Source organism: Lolium perenne, chromosome 7 (assembly GCF_019359855.2).
Source record: "Lolium perenne isolate Kyuss_39 chromosome 7, Kyuss_2.0, whole genome shotgun sequence".
In the NCBI taxonomy this organism is placed as follows: domain Eukaryota; kingdom Viridiplantae; phylum Streptophyta; class Magnoliopsida; order Poales; family Poaceae; genus Lolium; species Lolium perenne.
The window spans coordinates 290,122,639-290,129,817 of NC_067250.2; positions in this window are offsets into that span (position 1 = coordinate 290,122,639).

The following is a 7,179-nucleotide window of genomic DNA, read 5'->3' on the forward strand; positions in this document are numbered from 1 at the left end:
CAAAGTAAGGGAAAACCGCAATTAATTGCTTCTAATAATTGATTATAAAACTATAATTCATTTGCTCATCACTCTTCCAATTGCCCTCCCTTATTTCTTCAAACATCTCTACTCCACGAATTTTTTTTTCTAGTCTATCGTTATATCGAAAACAAGCAATCACAGTACGGCACTGAGATTTGGTTACATAGTTCAGCGATCAACGCCTACATCTGTGGGACATGCTGTAACACCCCAAATTTCAAAACAAAGAGAAAATGAATTCCCTTTTTCCAAAAATGAGAACCAACAAAAACTTTTCTTAAATAAAGTGCTAGGCTTAGTGCTCATCCATATTACTTGTGTTCTTGCCATGATGAGTGTATTATGCTTATGTGATACAACCTAAAACCCTAAAGTGATCAAGTGAAGATCACAAAACCAAATAAAATCAAAGAGAAAGAAATCAAATAAGAAAAATCCTAAACCCTTACCTTCTCAAAAATACCTGGGATCTATTTTGAGAAAACCCAAAATAAAGAAAAAGACATATGTGGGCATATAGCCTTAATATGGAGATTTTGAACTCTACCTTTCTTACTTTGCTCAATGGTGGTGAACCATTGCAAAAATTACTAAACCCTAAACCTCATCCCTCTTGTCATCAATCTTTGAAAAATAAAATAAAAGGAAAAGATCTTAATTAAGAAAAAAGCATATGCAAGCCTATGGCTATTTTTGCAAATATGAAACCTTGCTTGTCAACCTTGGTAGATGGTTTGGAAATACCTCAACAAACCTAAATTGAGGCTTACCACTCCAACCTTGGTGAAACCCAAAAAGAAACAAAAATAAAATTAAAACATATGCATAGAGGCATATGTGGTACTTTAGCCAAAATATCAAACCTTGACCTAGGCACCAATTTTGTCTCAAAATGGTTGGAACCTTTTATCCAACTCAATATAACACCAAATAAACCTCACCCTTGTCAAAGTGAAGCAAAGAAAAATAAAAGAATAAAAGTTAGAAATTCACAAAACCCTCACCTATGGTTTTTGCCATTTTTATATATTTTGACCCTAGACCATTTTGGTCTTCACCATTAGTTGTAATATGATACTACACACTTATTACAACTTTCGGAATCCAAGAAACACAAATCAAATGGTTTTCAAACTCAAATTTGGCTCACATACAATAATGGTCAAAATTGCCAATTATATTCTGGTCACTACTTTGAGCCTCTCTAATTCAAGTTTTTCAAACTAAACTTTCTCAATTCTTTGCATGTCATCCAAGAGCTCATGAAGGAGAGCAACTTTGGTAAAGAGCACCATGCCAAAATAATCTTTGATCAATAGCTAGGTTCATCCAAAGTTGGAACTTTTTATCAAATCCAACAATCTCACTTTGTCAAATTTTGCTATTCTTTGATTTTTAAAATTCTACCAACACACATGGTTGTCTCTGGTCATCTACAACTTATACAAATGCACCAAATTCAAATTTGGAAACCCTTGGAGCTCAACCAAATTTGAGCCAAATTTGCAATTCTTCAAATAGAACTAAATGCAAACACTATTCCAAATAGTGCTCTACCCAACCCTACACCCCCATTTCACTCTAACATGTCCCCTGGTCCCCTCTCACCCTCACACCAGTACAGGAACCCTAGGAGGAGCTGCCCAAGCATGCATGCCATGGCCATGCCGGCCATGGTTACCATGGCCACCATCCCCTCTCTCCTCTCACCACCACACCCTGCCATCATGTCCCCTGGACCCCCCTTGCTCCCCTGCATCCAACCATAGCCGCCATTGCTGGAGAAAAGCCTCCCAGAGCTGGCACGCGTCGCACCCAGAGCGCCTAGGGCCATGCCGAGGATGTCGTGCACGCGCCCGTGGACGCGCGCAGAGCACACGCCGCCCCAGCACTCGACGCCTCCCCAGGACCCCCTCTCTTCTCCCAGAGCTCCACCTCCGCACCCAGAACCCGCCAGACACGGTCCCGTGTCCTCACGCCGCCTGTCGCTGACGACCAGCTCGCCATTTTCCCGCGCCCGTGCCGCCAGAGCTCGACGTCGCCCGCACGCACCTGGCCGTCCCCCACCTCATTCTCTAGCCCCCTAGCACCGCCTGGACGCCGCATAGCTCGCGCTGACGTCGCCGACCCCCTTCCCTCGCCGGAGACGCCGTGTCGCTGTCGCCTTCGCCGCAGACCTCCGGCCACCTCGCGCCCTATAAAAGGAGCGCCTCCTCGAGCTATCCGAGCACACCATCATCTTCCCCACTCCCTTCTCAGCTTCCTCGACCCTCTTCCCCTCCACATTGCCACCGGAGTTGCTCCAATTTCACCGGAGACCGCCGCCGCAGTAGCTCGATGGAGGAGAAGCTCCAGGCCACCTCAGCCGCTCCCTCGACCCTCCATCGACTCGCCGTCGTCTCCAACGTCGTTTGCCCGCATCGCCAACCCTCGCCGAGCCTCCGACCAGCCGCCGTCGACCCCCTCTGCCGCGCCAGGGTTTGCTCGCCGTCGCGGAAGGTGACGATCGTGCACCGTCCGATCCCCTTTTAATCCAACGCTCCGCACACCTGCGTACCGATTCGGGTTTTAAATCACACTGACGCGTAGGCCCCACTAGTCAGACGGCCCGCTGCGCGCCAGAGCATTGCTGGGCCGGCCCGTTTGTTTTCCCGCGCAGCCCATTTATTTCAAATCCAAAATTCTGTGTTAAATTCAAAATTGCTCACAGATACTTTTTAGAAATTTAATAGTTTCAAATCTACTGCTCCAAATTCAATGAATTTTATATTGTTAGAAAGCTATGAAAAAGATCTACAATATGCCCCTGGTCCCACTTCAAAATTCTTTGTAGAATAAATGTGACAAAAAGAACAAGTCAGGGACTTTTATGACTTCAAATAAATCTTAAAAATCAACCAATTTGAATTTTGGAGTAAATCCAATTGCAATAATTCACATTTCACTTACACTAATTGTTTATGCAAAAATATGGTGTGGTCACTTTGAGTGATCATGGCCCAAATTAAATAAAGGACTATATGGCTATTTTAGCTAGTTGATATTGTCCAAAACTATTATGCAAATTATATGAAGTGTTATAATTCATTTAAATCTTGTCTCAAATGCATTCATATGAAGTTGGACCCCTGGTCAAATATTATCATATGAGTTACTTGGAGATTTTAAATCAATTGAAGCATTATTAAATGGTATGAGGTATTCTACCCCATTTAAATCAATTCCTCAAATGATGATGATGAATGGTTGACTTATGTCAACATGATTTCATGTATAATGGTTTGAGGAAATTAAATCTTAAGAAGATTCAATGAGAGGAAATTATTTTTCAAAAACTATATGGAAACTATCATTTACATATATAAGGAGAGAAGTTATTCTCTAACACTAAGTAAGAAAACCTAGATTAATTTTAAGTAGCAATGTTAAGTAATGATGCTAGATCATTTGGAGTGAGCCATTAAGGCTAATTAAGATTACTTAAGCATTGCTTGGTGATTGTATCCTCGTATTCGTGTATAGATGCTAGCACCGGAGAATACCAGGAAGAGGAAGGATTCTACCCAGAAGAAGAAGAGCACTTTGATCACCTCAACCACCAAGGCAAGCTAACACCAATGTATTCTTGCAAAGTGCAAAGCCCTTTGGGGGCAAGGCACCATTAGTTTACTTTTCTTACCTTAAGCCTATCCCAAGTTTTCTACCTTACAAGTTTTTACTTGTTATTTTAAAGAGTTACTTTTATAGTTAACCTTGGTCAAAGTGAAAGAAGGTTACTAGAGTAGTTACTTTAATCTCGAGCTAGCCAAGCAAAATTAGCTCCCCTCATGATTAGTGCTAGTGCTAAAGATTTAAAACTTGACTACTCTAGATGGGAACATATGACTTTGAAATGAGTTTTGAAACCTTGGAATGATGAGTCATTCCATTGAATGATTTTGAAGGTGAATGTGACCAAGAGAAGATGGTGATTTTTGATAAAACAGATATTGGTTTGAATGCGATACCTTTCCAATTTTGAGTACCCCCACAATACCTGATTATGGGTAGGGCTTAACTGGAAATTTATGCATCTTAGTATGGGTTCCCTCTGAACAAGCATCATAGGGGTTACGCCGAGGCTGCCTCCGTGGAAAGTGAAATGATGTGAAATGATGGTGAATTGTACGGCCAAGCCCTGTGCAGTTCCCAGGTTGACAGTTGGTCTTCACTGGGAGGCCAAGCTCATGGGGAGAGGTGCTCATACTAGGGTATGTAAGTGAAAGGTTATGGTTGATGATCCGCGTACTGAGTTACGATGATTCGGGGTAATCCCGACGGATGAAATCAAATGTTGTGGCACAAGTGTGCAACCTCTGCAGAGTGTAAATCTATTCGAATAGCCGTGTCCACGGTTACGGACGGTTGGAAAGGCCATACAGTTGTCCAATGTCAATCTTTGAAAATGAAGGTGAATGTGAATTGTGAAGAGGTGAATTGAATTGAAATCACCACTTGAATGGTGGGAATGACACTAATGTTCCCACTTGAGTTAGTTAGCACTTGAATAAGTTTTCTCTCAAATGCTTGTGAACTAAAACTGGCTTTACGCAAATAAACTAGAGCTTAGCACTCCTTATTAGAATTGTTAGTATTTACATTAGTATTAGTTTGCGAGTACTTTAAAGTACTCACGGCTGTGTCTCTGGCTATTCAAATGGCCAGACTATGAAGAGGAGCAGAACGACCAAGAGGACTACAACCAGTACGTCTACGACAACTAGGGAATTTTCTGACGTCAGACGTTGGCCTGTGGACTAGAGAGTCCCTTCTATTTACGCTTCCGCTATGAACTTTGTGTTCGTTGATCAATAGATCAACTATTTGTGTAATATTGGATCATGTGATCTCTATTTGTAAGACGCCTATGGGATGTAATGAATGATGACTTATGATATTCAACTGTTATGTCTCGCAACAACAATATTCCTGGGATTGCGATGTATGACATGATAGGCATCTGGACTTAAAAATCCGGGTGTTGACAAGTTGGTATCAGAGCCATTGTTTGACCTTAGGAGACCCTAGTTAGAATGGACGTCTGCAAAACTTAGTTTCAAAAACCAAAGAAGTGAATATTTGTGAAAAACTTATTCTCACTCTTATCCTTGAAATCTTTTTCAAAATAAGAAATTCATGCTCTACTTTTTCTTTGTAGCACTATCTAAAAATTTTGCACACTTGAATACTTCTCTAATTTACTCCTCCTCTTTGTTCATAGATGGAATACAAATGGGAGTGCTATCAGCTTGGTCACGGAGGAGAACTGAGGTTCGAAAAGGATTTGAAGCAACTAGTGGAATATCTAGGACACCCGTATCCCGAGTTCTTCGGAATACCCCGCAACAACCACTCCGGAGAACCCCCTCGGTGGGAAGTTTCTACTGATCTACGAAGAAAGCTTGGAGCCCCGGTATGGGAAACCATCTGGTTTTCTGTAACGGGAAACACTTGGAAGGAAGGACTAGTCAGAGCTATGCAAGAAGCAATTTCACGTCTGTGTGGACAAAATGAGAACAAGATCAAGAACACTCGCTTCATCTACTACCCAAGACATGACTCCATGGGAAGATCGATGACCATGCCACCACACACGGAGATGAACCACGATGTAGCACACCAGGACTTCAGGCTGTACAAAACCCGCAGGGATTTGGACAACGCCTTCGCCTCTCGCCAAGCACAACACCCGTGAAGACGAAGAATCCACCCCGAAGAGTAGTATCACTCCAGCACTTAAGTAGGTGTGAGTTGTATCAGGATCCCCTTGTATCGTAGAGCAAATGAATGGTTCTTCAAACCAACGGTGTGTTAGAATTGTAGTGTGTGATGTTTGGTATGAATGAAAAAGTGTTGCTGGTTTTTACCACCTCAGCACTACTCAAGTTTTCAAGTTTTGAACTTTTGAACTTTAAAAACCCCAAACAAACCATAGAAATTTCCCTCTTATCTTAACATCTACCTCAATGATCAGATGGCCCCACCAACCCGCAATGCCAACCAAGAAGCCATGATGCAAATGCTGGAGACGATGATGGCAGACCGCGAAGCTGAGAGAGCTGAACGCCAAGCCAACATTGCTGCACTGCAGCAGATCGCTCAGAACAACAATGGCCATGGAAACCACGACCACCCTGGGTCAAAACTGAAGAACTTTCAGAACACCAACCCACCTATTTTCAGCAAGACCGAAGAGCCCCTCGATGCCGATGACTGGCTCCAGACAATGGAGAACAACCTCGAAGTTGCGCAAGTGGAAGCCACAGAGAAAGTACTGTTCGCCACCCACTACCTGTCAGGACCTGCACGAGCCTGGTGGACAAGCGCCCGCGCAATGAATGCGGGACAGATGATGACCTGGGAAGACTTCAAGCTGAAGTTTAGCAAGTACCATGTGCCCCAAGGACTGATCAAGATGATGAGAGATGAGTTCCGTGAACTCAAGCAAGGCAGGATGTCCGTGGTGGAATACCGCGACAGATTTCTTACACTGTCAAGGTACGCCCCGGACGAGACCGATACCAATGAGAAGCGGAAGGAAAGATTTCTGAACGGACTCCACGACGAGATGCAGACTGTACTGGTCAACATTCCCTTTGCTGACTTAGAAGCCCTGGTGGACTCCGCCATCCAGATGGAAGGGAAGCTGCACCAAGCCAACGAGAACCGCAAACGCCGTATGATGAACCAGCATGGGTCCAGCAATACCCAGAAGTACCGTAACAACTCATCTGGAGGATATACTCCAAAATACAACAAGCCCCCTGCCCAGAATTACCGCCCAAACTACACCAACAACTACGGAGGACCCCCGAAGCCCGGAGGCAACAACAACACCAACCCCAACAGCAACAACAACTACGGGAACAACAACAACAACAACACTGGCCCTAAGACTGGAAGCAACACCATCCCCGTCTCCACCAAGGACAAGACCACCATCACTTGTTATGAGTGTGGAGTGGTTGGCCATTACTCCAATGAGTGCCCCAAGAGACTCGCCAAGATTGCCGCCAACACCGCTGCACCTGCTCAGAACCAACGCCGCTTTGCCGCAAGAAAGAACCAGAACAACAACGGCCGCTACTACAACATGACTGCCACTGAAGCCCAAGA